General features: G+C 39.7%; 1 protein-coding gene across 5 annotated transcripts in view; it reads right to left on the minus strand.

The window, feature by feature from the left end:
• LOC105217799 (lachesin) overlaps nucleotides 1-19,721 on the minus strand; it is a 329,292-nt gene that overhangs the window by 50,075 nt on the left and 259,496 nt on the right. The window lies entirely within an intron of this gene.

Genomic DNA, 19,721 nt, shown 5'->3' on the forward strand with positions numbered 1-19,721 from the left:
AGAATCTAATGAATGCGCTGGTTAAGTCAAGTCGTACTTATGGAATACTATAATTCGATTCTATATCCAAGGAAGGACCAAGCGTAAGCATAGGAACCTATCTGAACTTGAAATACCTAGCAAAGTATAGAGCCAACTGGTGAAGTTTAGTGTTCTCGACCTAGATCAACCCACGTTTGTAGTACCAAAGAATTCTAATAGCCTGTTCGCATTTTTGAGGTCTTCATTTTGCTACCCGAGACTGCTTTCCATTATCCATCACTTTTTTACAACTTTTTTCGCCAAATTTTTAAGTTTTACTTTTATTTTTTTTTATCAGTAAATTTTGACATTTGGATCCATAGCTTATTTATTAAATTTAAGAAGGTAATAATTGAAGAACATTTTTGCAGGTGTTGAATAATATCTTTTCCATTTTCTATATAATCAGTAAAATCTGAGAGTAGTAGAAGATGGTTATTTCACTTGCGTTGAAAATATAAATTTGAAATGAGTTCTTTCTCATTAAATCTATTAACTGAATTCCAAGCAATCTTGCCTACATTTCTATAATTTGATTTCCAATTATAATCGAATTAAATTAAATAAGTATTATTTTGTGACTTTATTCTTTATCTTTACCTATCATACATACACACACGTATGTACACGTACTTCTTCTTCTGTCAACATAATTAGGTGCGATGTCAGTGGTTTTGACATATCTATCAAACAATATGCGTTCATTGAAGTGTAAATGTAGAAATTTTTGTCAGCCGAACGCGTATTTGTAGACATAATCTCTTTTATGAATGAGTGTGGGTGGCAGCACTGTGGGTTAAATACAAATGATATTAATGGGCAGTACGTTAAAGGACATGTACACAGCAGTTGAAGGTAGTGTGGACTGAGTATGATTTGAAGCGCTACGAATAGTAATAATGAAATTTGTATTTTTGAGCAAAATTCTAACAAAAATCAAATAAATCTCCATAACCCTAGGAATATTCAATTTTTGCTGCAGTCACCATAAAAAGTCCACTTAAGGCTTTTTTATTATTTAGTTAAAATAAATTAATTAAAAATAATAATAGTAAAAATTAATTCAAATAAAATAAAATGTAAAATAAATTCAAATTCTTTCAAAATAAAATACAAATGAATAAAATTAATTGAAATGAAATGTAAATAACTACATTTTGATGTCCGTACGAGTACAAAGCTTCAAATATCCCAAAAGAAACCTTATACCTTAATATGTATGAATATGGACGAGTATGAATATATGTGTATGTATAAGAATAATATTTTTAAAATGTACAAATGCAGATATTCGGATAGTAACTTAGATTATGTTCGCATTCGAAAGCAGACATATGGGCTTGGAATGCTTGACTGCTCACAAAATTGTATAAAATAACTAAACACTGAATATATATATATATATATATTTGCATATATATTTATTTATATCTATATATATTTATATGAATATATTTCTTAGTGCATTGTATGCACAATATTTGTATAGATAAAGTTGAAAGCCCTTAAGCTATTCAAGTTTTAGCTGGGCAATGTTAAAAAACAGAAGGGAACGGACAAATACTCGTATCTAGCATGAAGCTCAGTAAAACAGAAGATACGAATTTGCCTACATGTATGTGCTTACATAGTTATATGTGTGCCTACATATGTTCGCTACCTATGAGCTTTTGAGCATTTCCGATTTAATTTAAAGTTTTGCCAAAAAAAGAAGTTCATAGCGGTACTTTACCGAACTCAATGCGGCGTGCACCCACTTTCGGGGGAGAGAATAGAGAGCTCAGCGGTCGTACCTTTATTTTGTATATTTTCAGTATGAGGTTATAAAGGTCATAGGCTCGAATAGGTAAAACTCATATTTAAGATAACTAGTACAAGTATATTTACACATTAGCGTTAGACTTTGATTACACTTTAAGTGAAGGTTAACTCGTGAGGTCTTCAAATTAATTATGAAAACTTTCTATTTTTGGTAATTTTTCACAATTTTTAATTAAGAACAGAGAACTATATTAAATTCGTCCAGTAGTTTGAAATATATCGATGGAAATTTAGTCCGGTAGATCTTGAAGATAAAAGAGATCTTGATGACTAAATCTTGAATAAACTTTTTCTAAAAGGGCCAACAATTAAGTTTAGTCGCAATGCTTGTAATAAATTTTGCTCGACAGAATATAAACAAAAGCCAGACACAATCAAAAAGAAAAGTATTCAAAAGGCACATCTGTTTAAATATATACCAGGATATTCTTGAAGTTTATACAAGATGTGTAAGATTTGTTCTGGTCTAACAATTTTAGATGATGGAGTCATGTGTAGAAGTTGACGTAAGTGAGGAAAGTTTCTGACTGCCATTCACTTGGGAGTGGCCAGGAACGATTCTTTTACATATGGCTCAAGCAGCTCACGACTTCCGGTCTTAGACCAAGTATCCTCTGGGTAGCCAACAGACAGACCGTTTGGAGGCGAGCTAAAGTGAGAAGGCGAAACCCGCCTATGCGGTTGTGCGTAGGGTTTGGGACCCACCACATAAAAACACCCCCCAATGAAAAAGACAAAACAGCCTCGGATGAGAGACCCCAATTTCGCTGACGACCACTGCAAACGTTTAAAGGACTACGAATTAAGGGCATGCATCTGGAATGTCCGGACCCTTATTTGGGAAGGTGCCTCTGCCCAGCTGGTTGATCTCCTCGTAAGAGTAAAGGCTGACATCACCACAATCCAAGAAATGCGATGGACGGGACAAGGACTGGAGAAGGTGGGTCCTTGTGATATCTACTACAGCGGCCATATAAAGGAGCGCAAATTCGGTGTGGGATTCGTGGTGGGAGAGAGACTCCGTCGTCGAGTCCTGGCATTCACTCCGGTGGATGAACGTCTAGCCAAAATCCACATCAAAGCGAGGTTCTTCAACATATCGCTGATTTGCGCTCACGCCCCGACGGAAGAGAAGGACGAAGTGATCAAAGATACCTATGAGCGCTGCCCCCGCCCCGATGTCAAAATCGAGCTTGGCGATTTCAACGCTAGGGTGGGTAAAGAAGGTGTCTTTGGCACAACAGTCGGAAAATTCAGCCTCCATGACGAAATATCACCAAACGGTCTGAGGCTGATCGACTTCGCCGGGGCCCGAAATATGGTCGTCTGTAGTACTAGATTCCAGCACAAGAAAATCCATCAAGCTACTTGGCTGTCCCCGGATCGAATCACTCGCAACCAGATCTATCATGTTGTGATAGATGGACGACATGTCTCCAGTGTTTTTGATGTGCGCACGCTTCGTGGTCCCAACATCGACTCGGACCACTATCTTGTAGCAGCTAAGATACGCACCCGCCTCTGTGTAGAAAAGCGCACACGTCAACAAACACAAGAAAGGTTCGACATCGAGAAGCTGCAATCACAACCGACAGTCGAACGCTTTTCTACTCGACTTGCACTCCTGCTCTCTGAGAGCACTCATCAGCATCTCGGTATAAGGGAGCTGTGGGACGGCATATCAAACTCCTTACGTACAGCTGCAACCGAAACCATTGGTTTTCGGAAAAGTCAAAAAAAACAGCTGGTATGATGAGGATTGTCGTCTCGCAGTGGAGAGAAAACATACTACCTACCTCGCAATGTTGCGATTGACCGCAACACCAGCGGGATGGGAAAAATACCGAGAGCTGAAGCGGGAAGCGAGACGCATTTGCAGACAAAAAAGAAAGAGGCCGAAATGCGTGAGTATGAAGAGCTTGACAAGCTGGCCGACAGGGGTAATGCTCGAAAATTTTACGAAAAGATCCGGCGACTAACTGAAGGTTTCAAGACCGGAGCACATTCCTGTAGGACCCCCAGAGGTGAATTTTGGAGAAGACCCGTGAAAATAGGATCGACACACACCATCTCTTTGTCGACTTTAAAGCTGCTTTCGACAGCACGAAAAGGAGCTGCCTTTATGCCGCGATGTCTGAATTTGGTATCCCCGCAAAACTAATACAGCTGTGTAAGCTGACGTTGAGCAACACCAAAAGCTCCGTCAGGATCGGGAAGGACCTCTCCGAGCCGTTCGATACCAGACGAGGTTTCAGACAAGGTGACTCACTCTCGTGTGATTTCTTTAATCTGATGCTGGAGAAAATAATACGAGCTGCAGAGCTAAATAGAGAAGGTACAATCTTCTATAAGAGTGTACAAGAGAGGCTACTGGCGTACGCCGATGATATCGATATCATTGGAAACAACACCCGCGCCGGTAGTTCTGCTTTTTCCAGACTGGATAAGGACGTATGGGTCTGGTGGTGAACGAGGACAAGACGAAATATCTCCTGTCGTCAAACAAACAGTCAGCGTATTCGTGTCTTGGCTCCCACGTCACTGTTGACAGTCATAACTTTGAAGTTGTAGATAATTTCGTCTACCTGAGAACCAGCATTAACAGCAATAACAATGTCAGCCTGGAAATCCAACGCAGAATCACCCTTGCCAACAGGTGCTACTATGGACTCATCATTCCTGTCTTACTTTACGGTGCAGAAGCGTGGACGATGTCAACATCCGATGAGACGGCACTAGGAGTTTTCGAGAGAAAGGTTTTGCGGAAGATTTATGGTCCCTTAAGAATTGGCAACGGCGAATACCGCAGACGATGGAACGATGAGCTGTATGTGTTATTCGACGACATAGACATAGTCCAGCGAATAAAAAAACAGCGGCTACGCTGGCTAGGTCATGTTGTTCGAATGGATGAAAGTGCTCCAGCTCTGTAAGTATTCGATGCAGTACCCGCTGGTGGAAGCCGAGGAAGAGGGAGACCTGTACTCCGATGGAAGGACCAGGTGGAATAACCAATTGGCGCCAGACTGCCAGAAGGAGGGATACGTGGCGCGCTGTTTTGGACTCGGCTATAACCGCGTAAGCGGTGTCTACGCCAGTCAAGAAGAAGAAGAACAATTTTAGACAATTTAGATACAGTTAATTTACACTTCAGCTATAAGAGCAGTAATGTAAAACTAAATATAATATGAATGACCTCCTCTAAACAGACTTAAAGCTACAACAAAGGGTCTCGGAAATACAGTGTCAGAGCTTTCCTATCAGCGCTAAGTTGCCAGACTACTATATATTATGGTTTGAAGTTTGGTTTCCGTTACTCGGTTATAGTTTTGATATTGTTCCAATTCATGGTATCACTTCGAAATTTTGTACGTTACATTAAAGAAGACTCTGAGCAGTACTGACTTTGCAGATAACTCAGGAACTAACCAGATTGTTTTTTACATTCTTTATAAATAAACATTCTTTTATAAATATCGTTTTCTCGAAAACTTAGATACCGTACCGAGAATCGGAATATACAGTATTCCAGTAGTAGCCAAAATACATTTTAAACTGAATCGTATATCAATGGATATCATATGTGACCAGCTGATTTAAGGTATCCACATTTATTTTGCTTTATAAGGCATCGCCTTGTAGAAAATCCATACAATTTTTCTGAGTTTTAAAAATGTGAGTGGTTGAATCACGAGGGCTAGAAGGCAAGTAAAAGTTCTTAAAAGTCATATTTTATCTAATGTAATGTAACTTTTCCAATAAACGACCGAGGTCCTTAACCCATTCTATCCAATTGTACTCGCTTGAGTACAGAAAACCGATTCCATCCGATTGTACTCACTTGGTTAAAAAAATGATTTTTTCTGTACCCAAGCGAGTGCAAAGGGATGGAATAGGTTAAACTACATATATCTTTAAATCACGAAAAGGACAAAATGAAATAACTGTCTCTTAATCCAATATATATTTTTATAAACTTGTAGTCAATTTTTAAACTTTATTAAGCGCCGCAAAACCCGAGCCGAATTTTGGTTTTAGCGATCTTTTATCTAATAAGTTGGGATCTGGATATTTTCTAACAAGATGTTTTCTTAAAATCGATTTTGTATGCGAGGTGTGTAGACTCGTGATCATGTTTTCGTTGATATTAACTGCACTTAGAAGAAATATTTTCTATACCGAGTGTTGATGATGCAGAGGCAGAGAGATAATGACTGCTTCTTTATTTCTATTCTATTTTGGAAAAGCATGTTAAGTGTATTTGTATTTAATCTGCGAAAATGCACACACACTTATTTGCTGAAAATAACATTTTATAAACACACTGCCAAAGCAGAAAAATACACACAATTCTGTGCTGCATGAAATCGCATTGGAGCTTTTTAAGAGGTCAAACTTCGTACGAGCTCTGCTGGCCTGCTCCCCTGCGTCGCTGCGGGCCACTGCGTGACGCTAGGCGTCCAAATGTAGGTGAGCGGCGAGGGAACACAAATCTGCGCTATTCAGCAATAAACATGAGCTCGTTAGGTGCATGCGACAACAACAACAACGAGCATACTAGTAAAAGAAATAGAAATTTGTACAACAACAATAACAACTTGCATGAGTTAAGGCGCAAAGTGGAGGGAAGTATATATGTATTTGTGACGGCAGCAGCGGCTGTTGGGGAGCGGTTAGGCAGCCTGTAGCGTTTGAAGTGCTTTTCCATGTAATATAAAAGCGCGCACACACACACATACACATACACATGAACACATACGAATGCACATATAAATTACAGTAAATCTTACGCCGAGATTCGCTATAAAAAGCAGCGAGCTGGCGATTGGCATCGACAAATTGAGTGCTGTTGCTTAAAGTTGCTTATACAACAGTAAAAATAACAAAAAAAATTGAAAATTTTTTAGAAACAAAAAAACTTTCGCTGTGAAAGTTATAAAAATTGAAACAAAAAAAATTAAAAAAAAAAATGGAAAAAACGAGCAAACGAACTATACAATAAATGGCAATCAAGCTATTATAGGCTAAAAGCGCCAATAGTTGAATAAAAATAACTGTAACAACAAGCAAGCAAGTGGCGTACAATATGAGCAAAAAAAGTGGCAGTGTAGCAAAGTATGGGCAAAATGGAGGAGGCAAATACTTTTAGTTTTAAAACTATGCGCCCGCAAATACATACACACTTATTTATATACACAAAAATACACACACCCATATATATATATGTGTATCCTTTTGTATACATATCTGAGGTCTTTTGGGCAGAAAGCATATAATCGACGCATATTTGCACACAGCTCTCAGCGACATAAAAACAAAAGCAAAAAAAACACAAATATTTGAAAAAATGTATTGTAAAATTGCTAATGGCAAACATGTGGCTGAAATACAAGCTATAAAAATACAAAAAAAAAATGAAAAAAAAAATCAGAAACAAGCGAAAAATAGCGAATAAAAGCGTTATAGCGTAGCGTAAAAATGCGCACAGGCAGCTGGATTAAAAATTATTATTTATTGTGCTCGCTGAAAATCGCAAAAATAGCAAAGTAAGGTGGTTTTGAGTGCCTACCGGAACGAACAATTCACAGCAACCAAATTTGGCTGAGGGTTTTCAATATTATCTTCTTTGTAGCTTAAATTCTTATCAATTTTAAAATATTAAATATTATTTTTGAATACTTCTAGAACGTTAACCTAGTATCCACAGTATCCATTTCGTTTCCACATTGCTTTCTAATTTGAGTGATTTCTTTGGCTTGGTTTAATTTAAATATTCGGAAAGTCATAATACCCTTCGGTTACATATTGTTTTCGGGTATAAATATTTGCCGAAAAAAATTCGGGAAATATTGGCATATATATTTGGCATTTATACATTTAACCCCATGAACAGCTGCAACGCCTATTTGTTACCAGGGAGACGCCATATTGCATAGCAATTGTGAGCAATAATGCTGAAAAAGATGAAATTGGCTAACGTACAGTGGGCGAGAGTGAATGAAAAGTGCATATAAAATTTCTTAACCATAAAATAAAATTTCATACTTTTTCATACTTTCTATTTCCTTGGAAACATAGAATTCAATATATATTATAAGACTTATTAATATATTTCGCTAATTTTTTGGATTTGAACATCCCCAGCAACACTGGAATAGTGTCATAATGAGAATGAAAAGAGAAGCAGTGAGAGAGGGAGAGCAGTTCAAATGTCAACGTAACTTAGAGTTCTAAATTCAACAGACTTTCAAGTCAAGTCATGCGTTCGGTAATCAAATACATGCAAGGCCCATTAAACGGATCTTTTATGTGACAGTTCTCAAGTCTCTCTAGGTTAAGTCAAGTATCGGTAACTGGAGCTTTACACGGAAAGGTGTGGGGTCTCCCTGAAGAGCATTCTAGTTTGTTGTTGTAATATTAGTATTTAACAACAGACCGGGTTCTGGGGATATGACACTATAATTTTACCCATATCTGGGTAAGCTGAACTGCTGAGCAAAAATTATAAAGAATGCCATCATGATTTTTTGAAAGCACTATTCATAGTTGATCAATATCATTTCCAAAAATAATTATGTCACTTGATTTCATCGAAATATCTAATTTTCTATTGGAATCTGCATATTTGGAATGACAATTTTTTAACTTGAAAATTATTTATGTTTCCTAAGAAAAAGTTTCAGTTTCGAGTATTGAGGTGTTAACATACGAAGAATAAATTTTATGGTCTCATTGTTTTTACGGTACAACCCATCGACGATGTTAAGAGTTCAGATAGACTTGTAGAACCTGAAATACATGATGTTTTCGCATAAGTCCTACTTTATTATTATTTATGTATGAACTGACATATTTTATTAAGTTTTTATTATTTATAAATATTGAAGATTCTATAAACTATAAAAACGAGGACTATGAACTATGAGCACACTATAACTACTTCAGCAAGCTGATTTGTGACAGCTTTAAGGCACTTTGTCGTTACGTGAGATCCTACTACAGACGTGTTTATGACTTTATTAAGAACTGTTTTTGAAGGACATGGTGTGATCCCGATCTACGGGAGCAGCTATAGAACCTAACCTCATCTTGGCTGATCTTTTCAAGCGTTACGAAAACGGTAGAGTACTCAAAAATTTAAATATTTCTCGAAAAAGTGATGGACATTTGGAAAATGAGAAAAAAGAGAGTTATTAATGCAGAGTCAAAGTCAGATGCTATCCGAGAATTCTGGATGAGGTTGAACAAAATTGTATGGTCATAGCACGCTTACTAGCCTCAACAGGCAATACCGTTACTTAGAAAATTCGAAAATAGAATACTTTCTCACATAATGCTATCAATAGTTGGAATTCGATTTCGAGTTTGTACAATTTGTAGAACAACTTCCAAAACTACCAACAAAACACCCAGCTGTCTAATTACATCGGCTGGAACAAGAACAGTTAGAAGGGCCATTTGTTAAGTTTTCTCATAGTTCCCATAGTTCTTGCCTATAAGGAGTGCTGCCGAAAGTTTTCTGTATTTTTAAAGGATATTTGTCTACGATTTGGATATCCTGAAGACGTTCTGCAACTACAACGCAACTTTAGACGGTCGAGGGCTGCGTTTGGATGTTAGAGGTGTCATCTTCGACTTTTCTGAACTTAAAAAGGCTTTCGATTCTTTTGTTACGTACAACAGTTTTGACTGATCTTATAGGGATTGGCTGTCAATTGAAATTCGCTTTAACTTTATGCCATAGGCGTTCGCTGTCATTTATATAGCTGCTTCACTCAGATTTTATTTAATTTTTGAACACTGTGCCTCTGTAGAATGAGTAACTGATTTAACTAACTGATGTTGCTTGCATTGCTAGTGGTGGCAGTGACATTTGCAATAGTGTTGGTGACAACACACATATATAAATAGCTGCTGGCAGTCTCACTATGACAGCTGGTCGTTTGTACAAGCCGCACGGAGTACCAATATTTTGGCCGTCACTCATATACACACACATATACACATAGATGGTTGCAAACACATACGCGGCCAAGAGGAAATACGTTCGTTTATGTATTTGTGTATCACACTGCCGCATGCCAGCATTATTTGCGAAATTTCTGCGACTTGATTGATTTATCAAAAACAATCGTGGCACAGCGCAGTAAAACAGTAAAAACAACAACAATAACAACCACAAAAACTAACTGAAATACCTGCAGCTTTGCTATATAAACTCATAAGTAATCTATATATTTGCTCATAGCGACCCGCATAGCAATACATATACACCTGCCACATGCCACCCACCTTGCACTTGCCGTGTGGCTCTTGCCAAATTCCGTCGCGTACGTGCTTGTGATTGCAAAAACCACCCCGAAAAATTTCCAAGTAATAAATCAATTTTCCACATCAACGCCAGAAACTACGGCGACAACAGTGGCACTGCGCACACAACAACAACAACAACAATAGTAACAATGCCAATACCAACATTAAATAGCTACAATAACAAAATAGCGGACAAATAAGCGCAGCTAAGCGTTCGCGCGACTGTACCAACTGAAATGCTGGCAACACCTGAAATGGCGCAAATTAAAGCCATTAAATCACAAAAGAAAAAGCAAGCAAAAAATCGAAAAATAAAGAAAAGTAAAAACAATAAAAAATTATTCGAAATGAAAATGGTTGAAACAAATAGCTTTGAGTCGGTTGGCAGCAGCCGTCGCGGTGGCCAAGCGTTATTTATCGCTAAGGCATAGTGCACGACTAGGTTTGTGTATATACAAGCATACATTTGTAACGGTATATATTTATGTATGTTTGAATGTATTTCCACTTGAGTTAAACGTTTTTCCCCTTCACTTGCTCGCTGCGGCATATTTATGCGCGAAAGCGCCGAATGCTGCCAGGCACACACACTCAAACTCACGCACTCGCCTAAATGAAAGTCCAAAAATCAAGTGATTTCAAATGAACCCCCAAACTTTTTTCTATTTCTTAACCCACAAATTCTGCTTTCAGCCGAATAGCTGGAAAAGCGGCTTGTCCCACTGCTTTGGCGAGTTAGCAAGCCCGAACTGCTCTTTGTGTATTTGCGTGTGTTTGTGTAAGCGCGTCGTGGCACAGGCGGTGCGCGTGAACTCGAACGCATAAACAACAATAGTAATAATAAATAGGTTTTGATTTTTTGCTTTCCGTAAATCCCTTTTTCCTCTTCTTTTTTTTTTGCTCTCCTTTCTCACACTCTCATCGTGAAGTCTGTTAGCGTCGGAGCGTGTTTTCGCCGAAATGCGCATAAAGCAATGCTCATAAAAATCAGCAAAACAAGCAATAATGCGCACTTGGGCTTTGCCTTAGTGATTTTCAACGCCTTTCTCCAACCATCGGGCGTCACATTTTATTTGCCGCGTTCACTTAAAACGACTGTTGAGGGGATGTGTGGCATGTTCCGGGGAGTTATGTAGCGCTTCTGTTATTGCAAATTAGTTTTCATTGTGTATTTGTTTAATCAAAATTGTTTATAAACCATAACGTTGCAATGCAGTTTCGTTTAAATTTCAGTGAGGATTCGGAAGAGCGACAAAGTTGGGTTACGACATAGCGACGATTATACAAATTCAATTTCAATTTAAGAATGAGGCTTTCTTCTCGACTTAGCTGTCTTTACTTTGCGCAAAAAGCTCAGTTTTCAAAGAAATGGTCTAACTTGTACAGTCTTCCAGAGTTAATATCGTCGTGTATTAACCCGGAGATTATTTAAGCTGTGCTCGTTAGGCTTTGCTAGGCATAACTAGATTTATTGTAATGTCTTGAAGCTCCACTAGGTTGCAATAAAAGCGGTAAAATTTCAATATATTACAGATTCATGGGAAGAATACTTCGTACTAAGGTTCACTATGATAACGGTTTATTTTTTATAGCCAAGGTTCAAAAATATCAATTTTGCAGAGCTTCAGTCAGCTAAAGTCGATTAAGAATGTTCCGTACGACGGTTCAACTCAAGTAGCGATTCGAAATCGTGGACTGAATTGATGGTGACCATGCTGTACACATTTTTTAACAGTAATTTCATAGTTCAAAATTCTAACAAAATTTCGCTCGAATGGATTTTGAAATTTAACAAATCTTATCTAATTGATTGAAGAGATCAATAAGGTAAGCTTCATGAAACATAGTTTTCCCAAAGAGATTTCGAATTCGAGGTCACATTACTACTTATTGAGATTCAGCAGACACAACTCTTTGTTATTAAAGAACAGAAAGAATGGAATACAGAACTAACGGTGCTGTTTTTTACGACTATAACACTGCATATAATAATCACTTAGAATTTTACAGAGAGTGGGACAGCTCTACTATTACAATGTTCAGATTTCGGGGCAATTGGGATCTCGACATAATAGTCTTGGTCATTGTCCGATCGACGATACTGCTTCAATTTCACTTTCGATATTCGTACGAAGTTCATCATTTGTCGCTGGCTTCTTGACATAGACCATATACTTGACGTACCCCCACAGGAAATAGTTTATCGGGGTGAAATCGCACGACCGAGCCGTCCAATTGACTGGGCTATTTCATGAGATAACACGTTCATCTAACTTGGTTTTCAATAAATCGATTGTAACATTCGCAGTATGGATTGTGGCGTCGTCCTGTTGGAACTGGATATTGTCCAAGTAGTATTCGGTCCAATAATATTCGTTTAATATTGAGCGGTCGCGCTTCCCACTCACAGTAACATGCCGGCCTTGATCATGGTCATCACGGAAACCGCAATTTTTCGGGATTCAATGGTTACTCATGGGTGTGAATTGCTGCCTATTAGTCAGGCACGCATATTTTGCTTATTGAAGAAGTCATTCAGCCTGAAATTAAAGTTGAGGCCACTGACTCCGAATTTCAATAATATATTTTAATAATATCGATTTGTTGTTGGATCGTATAACTTTCCATGATGTAATGACAAACCTATTGAAGAGAAATGTCAAAAGCGCTTTCGTAGACCTCATAAATATTCTGCACTGGCCTCAATGTATATATTGTTATTTCTTAAGGAAGTCATTGAATAATGAGACTAGTACGTCATGCAGATGCGTATTGAATTATTGCTTGTTTTTTTTTTGCTCGATACATTTATTATTCACTCTTTGAATTATTGAGGAAATAAACGGGTTCTTTTCGAGCTCATAAACTGTATTGCACCACTTAGTTATGAGGAATTTGTAGTAAATTATGGGCTCGGAAATCAATGGAGAATCTAAGATAGATAAATTATAGTATTATTTTAGTAATAGTTGTCCTAAGCGGCCAGTCTTAAATCTTTTCAACGCATTCCACCCAATATTGAGAAGCTTTAGTAGAAGCCAATTTCAAGATAAAATCAAGCAACATGGCACAAAATCTAGGAGGAATCGTTGGTGATGCTTGGAATAAGTGTTTAAGTGCCAAATCATCATTATTATTACTATAAAATATTATAAACCCAAATAATGTTTCTTATTATCTGCGACAAAGATCTCCCTTGACAATTGAAAAGGGGTCCACTTTGCGATCCTATTAACTAATTTATGCAGCCAGTGCCTACTGTATGCGCCTTAATAGCATAAAAGCTGATTTACACAACGAAAATTGCGTTCATTCCCTTCCCCGCTCCGGACCCAATAGGAATGCCAAGGATATCAAAGTCGCAGCGAAAAAAGAGCCATAAAATGTGGCGACAGAAATATGTTTGCTGACAAGCCCAAAAAAAGCAAAACCACATACAACCCTGAGAAGGCGAGCAAAAAGCTTAACAGAAAAGCGTGGCGAAAAAAAACAAACGTGAAAAAAATGCGAAAAGAAATAAGTCAACAATCAACAAAATACGCAATGCACATTAAAGTCGAAATTACAACGAATTATGGGCCAAATAGCACGAAATGGGCCAGAGGAATAAAAACAACAATAAAAGCAACAACAATGGTGTGAATTGAAAACAAAACGTAAGCGGACAGTTGGACAAGAGCAACAACAATAAAAACAACAAAGCAGGAAAAATGCTAAATGCTGGGGCGGGGTGGGGCTGGTAAGTGGTCTAGCTGGGGCTGCGGTCTGTCGGGGTTAAGGTTGAGGGCACGCAGCGCGGGGTGAGCGGTGAAAATCCAAGCGCAAATGTGTGACAGTCTAACAGCTGTTTTTTTGTTGTTGTTGCATGAACTTAAGGTCCATTTTGGGCTGGCGACTCGCTCATGTGCTGAGCGTTGTGCTCGCTGTGGCAAGTACCACTGTGCTGTCACCACAGCTGTTGCAAGTACGTACACACATGTATGTGCGCGTGTGTGTGTGTGTGTGGCGGCGGTCAGCGTTGAACGGTGACGCTTGCGGCAGCGCAATTATGGTTGCTGAGGTATTTCGGGTCATCTGGCGGGTGGCTTTATTGGGTGCTCTGTTTGCTGAATTTTTTTTGTTGTTTTTGCACTTGAGTATGCTGCCGCGTGCGACTACGCAGACAATATGTGTTGTGATAAAACACTTGACGGCAAATCCCTGGTCGCAAACAAAACAGCTTTAACTCGTAGCTTGGTCAATAAAGTAACTGTTCAATATACATATGTCGGAATCACACATATACATATATGTATGTTTGGAAGCGTGTGGCAATTTATTGGATAGCATAAAAGCTTCGAGCGAACGCAAATAAATATTTTGTCTCGATAAAAATTTATTTGTGCTTTTCTTGTTCCCATTTGTATACAAACATTTGTATATGTATACGAGTATATGCGTAAAGCGTGTGTGCTTTCTGATTACTTTTGCACGAGAGCAGCTTGCTAACAAATTGATTTAATATGAAGCGTGTTTTTTTTACTAAAATAAATATTTAGCAAAAAATACTTGCTGTTTATGTGAGTGGTTTTAGAAATAACTGTAATAATTTACAAATGCAAAAATTGTGCTCTAGTCTTTCGATAACTTATCTTACATACAGAGAGGATTTTTATCCATTGTTAAATCACCAGAATTCTTCTAAATTATTTAGTAAGCCACTGCAATAATAACAGCTGTCTTCTGAAAGAACTTTTGGCCAACCGATTTACAAGTTGAGTCTAGCAATATACCATTCACTACCCTTAAATTTTTATGATACGTGAGATCTCTTGTCTGAAAATGATAATGGCCTTGAACTTGGAAGTATAAAGCAAAAATAATGCCAGAAGAATGTCTCCGTGAAGTATTTGGAAATATTTTCATCTTATAAGTTTGACCTGAGGTTTGTCTTGAGGTTCATGTTCAGAGGACGCATATAGCTTTTAAAAAAGCAAGATCTATATTTTTTGAAAAAAAGCCGGATCAATTTACCCTCAAGTTTATATTTGTGAGCAAACAAAGTCTTGTCAATCTCCTCTCTGCTTAATCTACGCGAAATGGTTAAGATAAGCTGTCCTCTTTCAATCCTTCTTCTTCTTGACTGGCGTAGACACCGCTTACGCGGTTATAGCCGAGTCCACAATAGCACGCCACGTATCCCTCCTTCTGGCAGTTTGGCGCCAATTGATTATACCAAGCGAAGTCAGGTCCCTCTCCACCTGGTTCTTCCATCGGAGTGGAGGTCTCCCTCTTTCTCTGCTTCCACCAGCGGGTACTGCATCGAATACTTTCAGAGCTGGAGCACTTTCATCCTTTCGAACAACATGACCTAGCCAGCGTAGCCGCTGTCTTTGTATTCGCTGGACTATGTCTATGTCGTCGAATAACACATACAGCTCATTGTTCCATCGTCTGCGGTATTCGCCGTTGCCAATGTTTAAGGGACAATAAATCTTACGCAAAATCTTTCCCTCGAAAACTCCTAGTGCCGTCTCATCGGATGTTGACATCGTCCAAGCTTCTGCATCATAAAGCAGGACAGGAATGATAATCGACTTGTAGAGTTTGATTTTGGTTCGTCGAGAGAGGACTTTACTGTTCAATTGCCTACTCAGTCCATAGTAGCACCTGTTGGCAAGAGTGATTCTGCGTTGGATTTCCAGGCTGACATTGTTATTGCTGTTAATGCTGGTTCCCAGGTAGACGAAATTATCTACAACTTCAAAGTTATGACTGTCAACAGTGACGTGGGAGCCAAGACGCGAATGCGCTGACTGTTTGTTTGACGACAGGAGATATTTCGTCTTGTCCTCGTTCACCACCAGACCCATACGCTTCGCTTCCTTATCCAGTCTGGAAAAAGCAGAACTAACGGCGCGGGTGTTGTTTCCAATGATATCAATATCATCGGCGTACGCCAGGAACTGTACACTCTTTTAGAAGATTGTACCTTCTCTATTTAGCTCTGCAGCTCGTATTATTTTTTCCAACATCAAGTTAAAGAAGTTGCACGATAGTGAGTCACCTTGTCTGAAACCTCGTTTGGTATCGAACGGCTCGGAGAGGTCCTTCGCAATCATGACGGAGCTTTTGGTGTTGCTCAACGTCAACTTACACAGCCGTATTAGTTTTGCGGGGATACCAAATTCAGACATCGCGGCATAAAAGCAGCTCCTTTTCGTGCTGTCGAAAGCAGCTTTAAAGTCGACAAAGAGATGGTGTGTGTCGATCCTATTTTCACGGGTCTTCTCCAACATTTGGCTCATGGTGAATATCTGGTCTGTTGTTTATTTTCCAGGTCTAAAGCCACACTGATAAGGTCCAATCAGTTTGGTGACGGTGGGCTTTAGTCTTTCACACAGTACGCTCGACAGGACCTTATACGCGATGTTGAGGAGGCTTATCCCACGGTAATTGGCGCAAATTGTGGGGTCTCCCTTTTTGTGTATTGGGCAGAGTACACTGAGATTCCAATCGTCAGGCATGCTTTCTTCCGACCATATTCTGCAAAGAAGCTGATGTATGCACCTTATCAGCTCTTCGCCACCGTATTTGAATAGCTCGGCCGGTAATCCATCGGCCCCCGCCGCCTTATTGTTCTTCAAGCGGGTAATTGCTATTCGAATTTCTTAACGGTCGGGCAATGAAATATCTGCTCCATCGTCGTCGATTGGGGAATCGGGTTCGCCATCTCCTGGTGTTGTACTTTCACTGCCATTCAGCAGGCTGGAGAAGTGTTCCCTCTACAAACTCAGTATACTGTGGTCATCAATAGCTAGATCACCTCTGGGGGTCCTACAGGAGTATGCTCCGGTCTTGAAACCTTCAGTTAGTCGCCGGATCTTTTCGTAAAATTTTCGAGCATTACCCCTGTCGGCCAGCTTGTCAAGCTCTTCATACTCACGCATTTCGGCCTCTTTCTTCTCTTGTCTGCAAATGCGTCTCGCTTCCCTCTTCAGCTCTCGGTATCTTTCCAATCCCGCTCGTGTTGCGGTCGATCGCAACATTGCGAGGTAGGCAGTCTGTTTTCTCTCCACTGCGAGACGACAATCCTCATCATACCAGCTGTTTTTTTGACTTTTCCGAAACCCAATGGTTTCGGTTGCAGCTGTACGTAAGGAGTTTGATATGCCATCCATATTGCAGCTTCTCGATGTCGAACCTTCCTTGTGTTTGTTGACGTGTGCGCTTTTCTACACAGAGGAGGGTGCGTATCTTAGCTGCTACAAGATAGTGGTCCGAGTCTTTCAATCCAGTACTAGGTAACTGGTCCTGACGCGGAGGCCGTCTCTTCACCTTTTTTTTAGAATTCTGCTGACATCCGTCGCGTGGATCAGTTCCGAAACACTATTTAACAGAACATATCTCACTTAGTTTTCCTGCATAAGTCAACAGAATTGATTCTACTTGATTTTCTAGCGTAAGATGAAGGTATAAAAAAACCCAATTCACGGTTAAACTCTACTAAGGGCTGGTTTGAAGTGAAGCATCGGTTTCATCAAACTTCAAGTAAAAACATAACAAATGCGTGGATTGGCAACCAGCGCATAAAAACTGTTATTTACGACTCTTTTCCGAAAAAACTTATATGGGACTTTTTTGATGCGATTTTGCATGACAAATGTCGCCTCTTTGTTAAACAAAAGACTTTTCCGAAATTAAGAAAAGTGACAGATGTTCTTCTGTGTTTCAAGTGAATCTTTAAAACGTTCATTTCAATTGATCTTCCACTGGTACTTAGGATCGAATATGAGTTATTGCTAATGAACTTTCTCTTTGTGAGTTCTCACGTATCGATGGTGGATTCTTCCTTCGTCTGTGGGACCCAGAAACATGAAAAACGGCCTGGATAGAGATTACAACAATACGAATAATATGACATGATATGATATACTGTAAACATTGCTGAGTTTCTGGTATCGAGAGGTCTACACTCACCTATAATGTATAGTTATTTTTATACTCTCGCAAAAAAGTTGCTAAGAGAGTATAATAGTTTGTAACGGTTGTTTGTTACACCTAAAACTAAAAGAATTAGATATAGAATTATATATACCAAATGGATCAGAGAAATGAAAAGAACAAAACAGCCTCGGATGAAATACCCCAACTTTGATGACGACCACTGCAAACGTTTAAAGGACTACGAAATAAGGGCATGCACCTGGAATGTCCGGACCCTTAATTGGGAAGGTGCCTCTGCCCAGCTGGTTGATGTCCTCGTAAGAGTAAAGGCTGACATCACCGCAATCCAAGAAATGCGATGGACGGGACAAGGACGGAAGAAGGTGGGTCCTTGCGACATCTACTACAGCGGCCATATAAAGGAGCGCAAATTTGGTGTGGGATTCGTTGTGGGAGAGAGACTCCGTCGTCGGGTCCTGGCATTCACTCCAGTGGATGAACGTCTAGCCACAATCCGCATCAAAGCGAGGTTCTTCAACATATCGCTGATTTGCGCCCACGCCCCGACGGAAGAGAAGGACGAAGTGATCAAAGATACCTTCTATGAGCGCCTAGAACGTACCTATGAGCGCTGCCCCCGCCACTATATCAAAATCGTGGTTGGCGATTTCAACGCTAGGGTGGGTAAAGAAGATGTCTTTGGCGCAACAGTCGGGAAATTCAGCCTCCATGACGAAACATCACCAAACGGTCTGAGGCTGATCGACTTCGCCGGGGCCCGAAATATGGTCGTCTGTAGTACTAGATTCCAGCATAAGAAAATCCATCAAGCTACTTGGCTGTCCCCGGATCGAATCACCCGCAACCAGATCGATCATGTTGTGATAGATGGACCATATGTCTCCAGTGTTTCTGATGTGCGTACGCTTCGTGGTCCCAACATCGACTCGGACCACTATCTTGTAGCAGCTAAAATACGCACCCGCCTCTGTGTAGAAAAGCGCACACGTCAACAAACACAAGGAAGGTTCGACAGGAAGGAAGCTGCAATCACAACCGACAGTCGAACGATTTTCTACTCGACTTGCACTCCTGCTTTCTGAGAGCACTAATCAGCATCTCGGTATAAGGGAGCTGTGGGACCATTGGTTTTCGGAAAAGCCAAAAAAACAGCTGGTATGATGAGGACTGTCGTCTCGCAGTGGAGAGAAAACAGACTGCCTACCTCGCAATGTTGCGATCGACCACAACACGAGCGGGATTGGAAAGATACCGAGAGCTGAAGAGGGAAGCGAGACGCATTTGCAGACAAGAGAAGAAAGAGGCCGAAATGCGTGAGTATGAAGAGCTTGACAGCTGGCCGACAGGGGTAATGCTCGAAAATTTTACGAAAAGATCCGGCGACTAACTGAAGGTTTCAAGACCGGAGCATACTCCTGTAGGACCCCCAGAGGTGATCTAGTTATTGATGACCACAGTATACTGAGTTTGTAGAGGGAACACTTCTCCAGCCTGCTGAATGGCAGTGAAAGTACAACAACAGGAGATGGCGAACCCGATTCCTCAATCGACGACGATGGAGCAGATGTTCCATTGCCCGACCGTTAAGAAATTCGAATAGCAATTACCCGCTTGAAGAA

This window comes from Zeugodacus cucurbitae, chromosome 2 (genome assembly GCF_028554725.1).
Source record: "Zeugodacus cucurbitae isolate PBARC_wt_2022May chromosome 2, idZeuCucr1.2, whole genome shotgun sequence".
Lineage (NCBI taxonomy): Eukaryota > Metazoa > Arthropoda > Insecta > Diptera > Tephritidae > Zeugodacus > Zeugodacus cucurbitae.